We start from the raw sequence: 12,318 nt of genomic DNA on the forward strand, positions 1-12,318 counted from the left end.
TGGAACTCTGCGACTCCTTTAATTCAATCTGAAGCCTCTTCCTGTACCTCAGTTTTCCCCAGCATTCCTTACCCCGTGAGGACACTGCCTTCTCCTCCAGCTACTCCAGCTCTCCCACACCAAGCTGGCCTTCGGGTCCACACACAGCTACTAGGCTACTTGAGAGGCTTTCATCCCTCCAGGATGCACTCCCTGGCAGGCAAGAATCATCTGATGTTCTTGGATTCACCCGAAATTCATTTATTGGAAGATTTTTTGACATGAAAACTTGTATAATTTCATTTATTCATTTTTTAATTGAATTCTGTGGTCAGTAGTGTTTTTTTAATTGAGTCTCCCACCACCATACACAGGTTTGTCCATGTAAAAACTATTCAGACCTATAGAGAATTTTATACAGTTTATTTGAGACAAACTGATGACACATGCACAGAGCAAGATCACAAATGCTCTGGAGAATAACAGTTTTTCAGATTATTTTATTCATCTGAAAATAAGAAAGGTGCCTGACCTGTGGTGGTACAGTCGATAGAGCTTCAATATGGGATGCTGAGGTCCCAGATTGGAAACCCTGAGGTCACCAGCTTGAGCATGGGATCATCCACATGATCCCATGGTCTCTGGCTTGAGCAAGGGGTCACTGGCTCAATTAGACCCCCACCCCCCATCAAAACACATATGGAGAGCAATTAATGAACAATTCAAGTGACAAAACTACAAATTGATTCTTGTCATCTCTTTGTTCCTGTTCCTCTCTCTCTCTCTCTCTCTCTCTCTCCCTCCCTCTCTCTCGCTAAAATAAAAAGAAAGAGAAAGAAAATACAAATGGAATGTAAGCAGGTGAAAGAAAGGAAGGCAGGGATTAGATTAAAGGATCATTAACAGGATTATGTGCTTCCTTGAGAGTTAATATCCCCTTTGAAGGTTCTTATTACTGATATTTCGAGGTTGTCTTGACCTAGATGCATAAGAACAATGAACAAGGCTGGCTTGTAACCTTTCACCAAAGAAGTTATAGGCATGGGGCATGACCTGCCCACCAATGACCATGCCCTGTGAGGAATTTAAAAACAGGGTCATTCTATGACATTACTTTCCATGGAAGCCCCCCCTTTTTTTTCATTAACATTTCTTCATTTTTGGTCATAAATCAACACAAGGGATGCATGGATGACCAAACTTGCTTGGCTGGTGTTATCTCACTAGTACTAGGAAGCCTCACAACCTAGGAAGTCTCAGTGTTGAAGTTGTCTTGTGGACCATTGGGTCTGGAGTAAAACTACAACCATGGACTGAGTGAGGTTGTGAATTTTTTCCCACAAGGAAAAGGGCAGGAAAGTGGAAGGCCAGTAAGGTCTTATGGCCTTCATTTACAAAACAAAACAAAACAAAAACCAAAAAACACACTCTGCATCGTTTCTATTCTGTGAACTATAATGATATGAGCTCTGCTTTCTGTCTCATTTTTTCTGTATTTGGCATCCAGTATAACACTTACATAAGCCACAGAAAGAGTATTAATACTTATATTATACATGTTCAGTAACCATAAATAGTTGGACTATATAGAAAAACCCAAGGGCAAGTACAACTATTACAATGACTAATATCATTGTCAGAGAGGTAAAGATAACCAAACAAAGGCCCTGGCCAGTTGGATCAGTGGTAGAGCACCAGCCTGGAGTGTGGATGTCCTGGGTTTGATTCCCTGTCAGGGCACACAGAAGAAGCGACCATCTGCTTCTACACCCCTTCCCTTTTTCCTTTCTCTCTCTCTCTCTCTCTCTCTCTCTCACCCTCCTGCAGTCAAGACTTGATTGGTTTGAGCACATCACCCCGACCCCTGAGGATGGCTCTGTGCAGCCTCCGCCTCAGGCACTAAAAATGGCTCAGTTGCAAGCACAGCCCCAAATGGGCAGAGCAATGTCCCCATACGGGGGTCACCGGGTGGATCTCAATCAGGCTCATGTTGGAGTCTGTCTCTCTATCTCCTCTCCTCTCACTTGGAAAAGAAGAAGAAAAAAAAGGGTAACTAAACCAAATAGACTGAGTTCAATATCAAAGAGTAGGCATAAAAGCCTTGTTGATGTCTAGGGATAGCTGTCTACCCCTGGTGCCATCAGCTTCCCATCCCCCAGCAGCCTTTGATGTCCATAAACAGGGATAGATGTCCACTTTTTAGTTAAGTGCCTGATAAGGTCCCTTCCAGTGAGACTATCATTTATTTTATATCCTTTACAATGAACAAAATCTCCATGTGGCAGTCAAATGATTTTTAATGTCATTGCCTCCTGAATACTGACTGTGAAAGAAAGTGATTACCAACTTGGTATTTTCTTGAAGTGACTCTATCAAACTTTGACAATAGTGTAAGATGTCTCCTTGTAATAATGTCAGCTGAGAAGTTTCTTCAAGTAGGTCTGGCTTAAATGCACTGTGATGCATGAAGGAATGCAACATCTAAAAATGAGGAGGCAAGGAACGGGGAAAATCCAAAGTGGCTGTCTTGGGTTTCCATAGCACTGACTATTCATTTAATTATAACCATTGTTTATTTGCACAATATAACCTAGATGTTCACATCACGTTTTTTGACAATGCTACCCATGAGTTTTCAAATCTTTTGAAGAATTCCAGGGACCCTTCTGAAACACTACAAAGCTATTTTTACATATACTATGATCTTGAGGGGGGGTTGTATTTTTCTTAAGTAAGAAGAAGAGAGGCAAAGAGACAGACTCCCCCATGTGCTGAGCCAGGATCCGCTAGGCAAGCCCACTAGGGGGCAATGCTCTGCCCATCTGGGGCCGTCTGCTCCATTGTAACTAGAATCATTTTAGCACCTGAGGTGAGGCCATGGTGCCACCCTCAGCACCCGGGCAAACTTCCTCCAGTGGAGCATTGGCTATGAGAGGGGAAGAGAGAGACAGAGAAGAGAGAGGGGGAAGGGTGGGGAAGCAGATGGTTGCTGCTCCTGTGTGCCCTGACTGGGAATCGAACCCCAAGCATCCACATGTCGGGCCTACACTCTACTAGTGAGCCAACTGGCCAGGGTCATATATTAAAATTTTAACCCTTAAAACCTCAATTTGAATTGTAGCCTGTGGTGGCACAGTGAATAGAGCACCAACCTGGAACGCTGAGGTCACCAGTTGGAAACCCTGGACCTACTGGTTCAAGGCACATATGACAAGTAACCAATGAACAGCTACAGGGAAGCAACTACTTCTTGTAGCCACCCCCACCTCCTCTCTCTGAAAAATCAATAACTAAAGCCTTTCTAAAAAATCCCAATGTCTAATGAAAAGTAAGAAGCCAAATAGCATACTTTAGCTTGAACATTTTATAACCTTAAGAAGCCTGAGCAGTTGTTGGCGCAGTGGATTAGAGCGTCGAACTGGGGATGTGGAGGACCCAGGTTTAAGACCCTGAGGTCACCAGCTTAAGCATGGGCTCATCTGGTTTGAGCAAAACACACCAGCTTGAACCCAAGATCGCTGGCTAGAGCAAAGGGTTACTTGGTCTGCTGTAGCCCCATGGTCATGGTACATATGAGAAAGCAATCAACGAACAACTAAGGTGTCGCAACGAAAAACTGATGATTGATGCTTCTCATTTCTCTTCGTTCCTGTCTGTCTGTCCCTATCTGTCTCTCTCTCTGACTCTCTGTCTCTGTAAAAAATAAAAATAAAAAAAAAAGGAAAAGAAAAAATAAAGAAACATTTTCAGAAACATAAAAGCAAATTATCAACATAAACTTATTTTTGTAAAACCCAGGCGAAATGACATGTCTGTTCTACTTAAACCAACAAACTTAAGCTAGCTTACTAACTAAAGATTAATCTTAGATCACATGACCTTGAAAAAACATTTAAGTTAGTGCCTATATTACTGCCAATTATAGAATATCCAATTCTTATAAGCAAGCATTGCCTTTAAATCAATTTTAACAGAACTATCAGGAGGTAGAAAGGTATCTCACATATACAGTATACATATATATAGATACACATACACAGACACAAACAAAGACCATTTAGTCATGAGAAAATCTCACTAGTTATAAAAGAACAATTAGATCCAACTTCCTCCAGGAGGTATTTACAATTTATAATTGTCTTTGACAGTCAAATTGCAAATGACCTTTCTCCTTTTAAAATAAGGACAGCCATTTATTAATTCTTCAAAGAATTGGATTAACACCTAAATAACATCATAGGTAGATCTATTTATCTAAATCTTCATCTTGAAGTTTCAAGAGACCAATTAAATTTGGTTTCCATTTATACTGCCTAGTTTTATACACAGCTTTCTCTAATTGTGCATGTGAAAGATTAATTTAGAAGTAGCAAAGGATCCTCATGTTGGCCACTGTAGTTATGTTAGCAGTGCAAAAGAGGCAGCAGGCATTAGTGATGAGTGGACTCAGGCCAGACCTCAGTTCAACAACCTCAGTACTTGAGTTCTAGACAAGAAAGAATTAAGAACCAAGACTCAAACCATATGAGAAAGTTCATTTAGTAAGTCACAGAGTAGAAAACAAAGCCTTAGAATAAATGGGCTCAAGAAACAAGTTACAGAAGCAAAAGAAGGGCCCTTGGACTTAGGAGAAAGAGAGAGGCAAGGAAAACACCCAAGAGGAAGGGGAGGGGGAGAGCAGGCATGTTTTCTAGAGACCTGGGTCCTCCATCCTGAGGGCTTTAATCTGAGGTCTCAGGGGAGGACCTCAGTAGAATACTCATCAGCTTCCTCAGTGTGTTTCCTCAGTTGTGGTCTCCACTAATTGGTCAGCACCAGAAGGGTCATCAGTCATTGCAGCTGATCCTGATGTCCATGGCATCTCTCCCAGTAGCGTAGTGGCAGGGGGGGGGGGGGGGGACAAGGCGTTTATCATGCCCCGGTCACCCCTTGCAGACGGGCGCCAAATGGTCTGCAAGACAAGAAAAGCCTAGTAGAAGGGGAGGGAGGCGCAAATAAAGTGTCATGCCCCAACCACCAGTTATGTTCGCTACGCCACTGATCTCTCCTCCTAGTTTTGCTGCTTTTCTGGGCCTGGAACTGAAACACAGGTGAGAACTAGCTGTCATCTCCAGGTGTTAATGTCAACGGAAAAGTCTGTGCAAGGACTTATAGTTGTGCCCATTGCTACGGATCTGGGGCTCTCTGCCCTGGTGACCCTCTGCACCTGGCCTATCATTCTTACTCTGCTCATGCCTGTCTAACTGCCTGCTACACTTACAAATGGGAGGCTGACAGTGCTGGGCCTTGTTGACCTGGAAGGCACAATTTCCATGTTTATTTTGAGATCTGTAGAGTCTGATCAAAGTTCTAGGAGATAACATAACCTACATGCACGTCTCCTGATGAGCCAAATGCAGTGATATCCCTGTAGGGCTGATCTATGCCCTAGAGAAAATTTTTTCTCAGGCACCTAAGAATACCCGAACAAGGGTGTGGAAACTTGCCAGATGCCACGCAAATCGCAACACTCCAATGCATGGGCCCTTCTTTCGAGGTACACCCGTTCCAGGGTGCCCTGCCCCTCTTCCCTGGATTCCCATTGGCTTCTCCAAGATCACGTGTTACTGCATTGAGCAAGCCCAGCACCCATCTCCACCACGCCAGATTCGGGATCTGAACAACTATAATAACCTGCTGGATATTCTGGCAGGGGATGCAAGAGTCCTCTCTCTTTCCAAGCAAAAGGAAGTTTAAGCTCTTGTTTAATCATCAAAAGTTCTGTTCAGACCCTCAGCAAGCAATACAATTAAAAAGACAAAATTAAAGAAGCAACCCATTTTTTTCTTTTCCCTGTGTTACTACAATCCGTATTCACCTCAAGGATCCTCTAAAAACAGCTCAGAAAAACTAATGGCCTGCTACTTAAAGCCAGGAGGCCCAGAATTTTGAGAAAAAATCAAGTTCCCTCAATGCAAAATGGGAAGCCTGTGGGCACAATGGGCCCTTGATTGTACCTCGCACTGGGTCCAGGTCTGCAGGGAGGTCTTGTGTGGGCTTTTTCAGAATCCCACTCACACTGCCAAGTAAATGCCAATATAAGAAATTTCTAAACCTGTAGGAAACTCTTCTAAGAGTTTATTTGAGCCAAACTGATGGCATATGCCAAAAGCAAGATCTCAAAGCTCCACAGAATAACAGGTTTGCAGCTTCTCTTATGCATTTGAAATTAAGGAGGAAAGGTGAGGAGCATTACGTGAGGGAGAGAAAGAAAGGTAGGGATTGGCTTATAGAATAGTTAACAAGATTTTGTGCTCTTTTGAAGATTAATACCCCCTTCCAGGGATATTACTTCTTATATTCCAAAGGTGTGTTAACCTGGATGTACGGGAACAATAATAAACCAGGCTGTAACTGAAGAATGTATGGGTCTGGGGCATGGCTACCTTCCCTGCCTACTTAGGAGTTTATGATCAGCTCACCCTATGAAGACACTTTTCACAGAACCCCTTTTGGTCACAGGATTACACCCAAAACAGAGCAGAACTCTCACGCCTGACTTTTTATTAACCCTCAACAGCATGAGACAGTTTTTTTCCTTCTTGTGTGACAAGATCTTCTTATCCTACACCTTTCATCCTAGTAGCCCTCACGTTCCATATTATTCCAGGTTTTCCTCTAAGCACAGCTACTTAAGGAAATCAGCCTTCCAAATTCTGAGCTGACTCACTTTTAAGTCATGAATCCACATCCTCTCCCCTGGGGCAAAATAATGTCCTGCTGTAATGAACATCAGGAAGACTACAAGGAAAAATATTCAAATACCAGAGGGAACAATGCAGTGATAGATCACTAATTTAAATATGTCAATGTAAAATTTAAAAAAATAAAAAGCACGTGACAAAAAAAAATCTCAGATCAATGAGGAAACCCAAAGTCCACATGAATATGCCAGGGTCCAGGCAGACTGGAATATGAGATCCCACCCCCACCCCCGTGACAAGAGTGATGGGGCCCAAGTGGACAAGAGGGAGGAAACCTCAGAAAACTTGAGGCCAGGTCGGATATAGGGAGGCTGGGGGGGAGCAAAGAGGTACTCAGCACACCCAGAGAAATTTCCTAGGGGGATTCAGATTGCAGAGGAGGAGTGAAAGGCTCAGAGATCTTGGCAAGAAGTGGTAGAAAGTGTTCATGAGGAAGAGGATAGGAGACAACTGAGAAGGGGAGGTCACAGGGCTCAGGTGACCTGAGGATGAGGCTTGGCTACAGGCACCAACAAGTCACATCAGGGAAGATGAAGGAGTCCTTCCAAGGTCGCCTCTGCCCAGCCAGCAGTCATCACCAACAGCTTCCTCTGGCAGGCACACCAACTTCAAGTGCAATTTCAGGACACCCCAGGAGGCCCCCTTGTCACACATTATCTCCTTCTTAACAATTCCTCAGTAACTTTAGGATAGCATGTGGCTCTGTATCAAGGAACCCCTCTGCAAAGAGCCCATCACAGCATGGAAACACTGTGTTTCATGTCACTGGCTTCCTCTTTATTCTGTTTTATATAATGCATGAAAAATTATCTTGATGCTGAGGTCACCAGTTTGAAACACTGGCTTGCCTGGTCAAGGCACATATGAGAGTTGATGCTTCCTGCTCCTTCCTTTCTTTCTCTCTCTCTCTTTCTCTCTCATTCTCTCCCCCTCTCTTCTCTCTAAAATGAATAAATAAAATGGTTTAAAATATTATCTTGAAAGAAAAAAGTGAATGAATAAATAATTTCTAAAGAAAAAAGAAAATTTGTCTTAGCAAGGGAGTTGATGGAACCAAAGGTTAAGAAGTACTGAACTAGCCTGACCAGGCATTGGCACAGTGGATAGAGCGTCAAACTGAGATGCAGAGGACACAGATTCAAGACCCCAAGGTCTCCAGTTTGAGTGTGTGCTCAAAGGATTTGAGCAAAGCTCACCAGCTTTGAACCAAGGTCGCTGGCTTGTGCAAGGGGGTTACTCAGTCTGCTGTAGCTCCACAGTCAAGGCAAATATGAGAAAGCAATCAATGAACAACTGAAGTGTCACAACAAAAAACTGATAATTGATGCTTCTCTTTTTTTTTTTTGTTCCTGTGTCTCTGTCCCTATCTGTCCCTCTCTCTGACTCTCTCTCTGTTTCTGTAAAAACAAAAAACAAACAAAAAAAAACCCTACTGAACTAGAGGAAGGAAATATTGAGAAAATACCGGCTCTGAGGGAAAAGATGCAATAGCAGGATGTGCCTCATCCATTGGAAGACATGGGATATTCATTGGATTAGGGGGGAGCCTCCAGAATTTGACTTCTGTATCCCGTCTGAATATATACCACACCACCCGACCAACCCCTCAATCTTCTTACTGAACTCTATTTCCACTAAGTTGGAAAGAGACTCTCAGGTAGGTCTGGTGCTGTCCCTTTGGGTCTTTGTTCATTTACCCATTGATCTATTCCTGTAAGTGTTTATTCATTGTCTTCTTTCTGCCAGGAAACTGACTATTGCTAGGGACAGAGAAATGAACACGACCACACCAGCCCTGTTCTTGTAAAATTTGCCTTAGGTGCCAAAAGAAATTCTATCCCTGTTTACATCTCTTCTGAAGCCTTTCCCAATGCCATTTCACACTGGACTTCCTTCTCTAACGAAGCTCTTGTCAACACTCATCATATTAGCTTTGCATAAGATAGGTAGGAGTGTCTTGGTCAGAGTTGGTTATTGATTTTTTTAGGTTTTTGTATATAAGTTATGAAAGCTCATTTTTTGTTCTTAGGTTTTAATCATTAGGCATTATTAAGTTTTATCCGTTTTATCCTCGCAACTAGAAAAGACAAAATATTCTTTCTGCACCATCATAGGGATTGCCTGGTGTTCAGACTCTGCTTGAGTCAATAATTTCTGCTTTTGATTATTTTTCTTTTATCTTTTCAGCACTTGTAGACTTAACTATCCAAGATTTTTTTTTTCTGACAGCCTTAATTTAAGGACTACACTTTTTTTTTCTTTTTTTTTTTTAAATCCTGTTTCCCCTCCTGACATTCGATGAAGAATAGGGGCTCTGGGGTTCTTCTACTCCCATGGGTCCCACCCATAGCCCCTTGTGAACTTAAGAGGTAGGACTAGTTTATTAGGAAGATATTTTTTTTCTTTTTCTGAAGCTGGAAACGGGGAGAGACAGTCAGACAGACTCCCGCATGCGCCCGACTGGGATCCACCGGGCACACCCACCAGGGGGCAATGCTCTGCCCACCAGGGGGAGATGCTCTGCCCCTCCTGGGCGTCGCTCTGCTGCGACCAGAGCCACTCCAGCACCTGGGACACAGGCCAAGGAGCCGTCCCCAGCGCCCGGGCCATCTTTGCTCCAATGGAGCCTTGGCTGCGGGAGGGGAAGAGAGAGGAAAAGAGGAAGGAGAGGGGGAGGGGTGGAGAAGCAGATGGGTGCCTTTCCTGTGTGCCCTGGCCGGGAATCGAACCCGGGACTTCTGCACGCCAGGCCGACGCTCTACCACTGAGCCAACCAGCCAAGGCCAAGGACTATACTTTTTTATTTTGATACTTCAATTTCAAAATCAAAGCTGAGAAATAGCTTCTTTAAGTGAAATGAACATTCCCCTTCCCTGGGGCAGAATAATATCCTATCTGAACAAAGGGAGGCTGCAGGGAAGAAAAATTCAAAGTTAAGAGTCAACAATGTACAATTAATATTTCAAAATATTATGACACTTTGAAAAAAATAAAACTTCATCGGAGAAAAATCTCAGATCAATGAGAAAACCCAGAATCCAAGTTAGTGGCCAGGGCCAGTAAAGATGGGAATGTTGGATCGCACCCAGCCCATGACAGGAATGAGGGGCCCATCCGGATGAGAGGGAGGAAAGCTCAGAAGACCTGAGTCCTGGCCAGGTTAGGGCAGGAGGAAAAGGCACAGAGAACACCCCCCACAGAGGGATTCTGATTTCAGAGGAGGTGTGAAGACCGAAGATAATTGGCCAAGAAGAGGTAGAAAGATTGTTGCTGACCAGGAGGGCAGAGGCAGCTGAGAGGGGAGGGTCACCAGGCCTTGACAGGAAAGCGACCTGAATTTGGGATTGGGCCATAGGCATCGACTAGTCACATCAGAGAGGAGGCAGGGGTCTGGAGAACCAAATGTGGGTCCATCCTCAGTCACTTTCTGCCCACCCAACTAAAATCACCTACAGCTTCCTCTGCTGGCAGGACCACCTAGCACTGTAACTTCAGGAAGCCCCACGCCAGGAGGACTTCATAGTCACAAATTATCTCCTTCTTCACAATTCCTCAGTCAATCACTTTAAAATAGCATCCTGCTCTGTTTGAGGGGTGGAGGGGCTGCCAGCAGTCCAATAGCCCACAGGGGCACGTGAAAAGACCTGAATTTCCATAGGACTGTCTTCCTCTGTATCTGCCATGTTTTAATTTATGCATTCAAAATTATCCTGAGCCTGACTAGACGGTGGCGCAGTGAATAGAGCATCAGACTGGGATGCGGAGGACCCAGGTTCGAGACCCCGAGGTAGCCAGCTTGAGCATGGGCTCATCTGGTTTGAGTAAGGCTTACCACCTTGAGCCCAAGGTCACTCACTCTGCTGTAGGCCCCCTGTTCAAGGCACATATGAGAAAGCAATCAATGAACAACTAAGGTGCCACAACAAAGAATTGATGCTTCTCATCTCTCTCTCTTCCAGTCTGTCTGTACCTATCTGACACTCTCTGTCTATCACAAAAAAAAAGCAGAAGAAAACCATATAAAATTATCATCAAAGAAAATAAATGAGTAAATAATTTCTAAAAAAATATTTAAATAAAATTTATCTTGAGAATAACTGTCAAGAATATAGATGTACAGAAGGCTAAGAACTGATGACCCTTAGAGGAATGGGGTATGCGGAAAAGACAGGCCGTGAGGGAGAACGCACAGTAGTGAAATGTGCCTCATTCATCGAAGAGCAAGAGCAAGATACTCATTGAATGAGGGTCCTATAGATTCTACCTCCAACTTCCTTTTGATTCTATCACTCCACCTCTCTTCCCCTCAGTCTTCTACCTAAACCCTGTTTCTATCTAATTGTCCTCAGTGACCTTCCAAGAGGTCTGGCATTGTATCTTTATCGTTTTTGCTCATTTATCCATTCAGCTATTTTTTTTTTTTTTTTTTGGATTTTTCTGAAGCTGGAAACGGGGAGGCAGTCAGACAGACTCCCGCATGTGCCCGACTAGGGTCCACCCGCCACGCCCACCAGGGGGCGATGCTCTGCCCATCCGGGGCGTCGCTCTGTTGCAACCAGAGCCACTCCAGCACCTGGGGCAGAGGCCAAGGAGCCATCCTCAGCGCCCGGTCCATCTTTGCTCCAATGGAGCCCCGGCTACGGGAGGAGAGGAGAGAGACAGAGAAGAAAGAGAGGGGGAGGGGTGGAGAAGCAGATGGGCGCCTCTCTGTGTGCCCTGGCTGGGAATCAAACCCGGGACCTCTGCACGCCAGGCCAACGCTCTACCACTGAGCCAACCGGCCAGGGCCAATTCAGCTATTTTTATAAGTGTTTTCTGTCTCTACTTGACCAGGCTGTGGTGCAGTGAATAGAATGTCAGCCGGGGACACTGAGGACTCAGGATCAAAACCCCAAGGTCACCGGCTTGATTGCGGGCTCATCTGGTGTGAGCACAAGCTCACCAGCCTGAGCACAGGGTCGCGGGATTAAGTGTCATTGGCTCAGCTGTAGTCCCCCCGCCCGCAGGTCAAGGCACATATGAAAAAGCAATCAATGAACAACTAACGTGAAGTAACTATGAGTTGATGCTTCTCATCTCTCTCCCTTCTTGTCTGTCTGCCCCTCTCTATCCTCATTTTTCTCTCTCATTAAAAAAATAAATAAAAATTTTAAAAAATGTTACTATTTTCTTTTTTACCAGGTGCTGGGTTAAGTATAAGGGACAGAAAAATGAACACGACAAATACCATCACTATTCCTTAGAAAAATTTTCCCTGATGCCAGAAGAAATTCTATACCTGTTCGATATCCTGCCCAAGCACAACATCTCATGAAGCCTTTCTTGATGCCATTCCACACCTTGGTTTGTTCTCCAGACCTCTTGTCCCCCACTGTAAGTAACAATTGTACAAGATTTGTAGGAATGTCTTGGTCACACTTGACTATTAGATGTTTTAGGCTTTTGTGAATGAGTTATGAAACCTTGTTTTAATCATTAGGCACTATTACGTTTACATCTGTTTTGTCCTTGGAACTAGAAGAGTCAAAAGAATTCTTCTGCTACATGAGAAATGGCCTGCTTTTCAGGTTGTGCTTTGAATTGATAATTTTTCTTT

General features: G+C 44.0%; 1 pseudogene; it reads right to left on the reverse strand.

Moving 5' to 3' along the window:
• The window catches only part of LOC136334293 (transformer-2 protein homolog beta pseudogene), a 165,154-nt pseudogene that overhangs the window by 74,956 nt on the left and 77,880 nt on the right, over positions 1 to 12,318 (reverse strand).

The sequence above is a fragment of the Saccopteryx bilineata genome, chromosome 4 (genome assembly GCF_036850765.1).
Source record: "Saccopteryx bilineata isolate mSacBil1 chromosome 4, mSacBil1_pri_phased_curated, whole genome shotgun sequence".
Lineage (NCBI taxonomy): Eukaryota > Metazoa > Chordata > Mammalia > Chiroptera > Emballonuridae > Saccopteryx > Saccopteryx bilineata.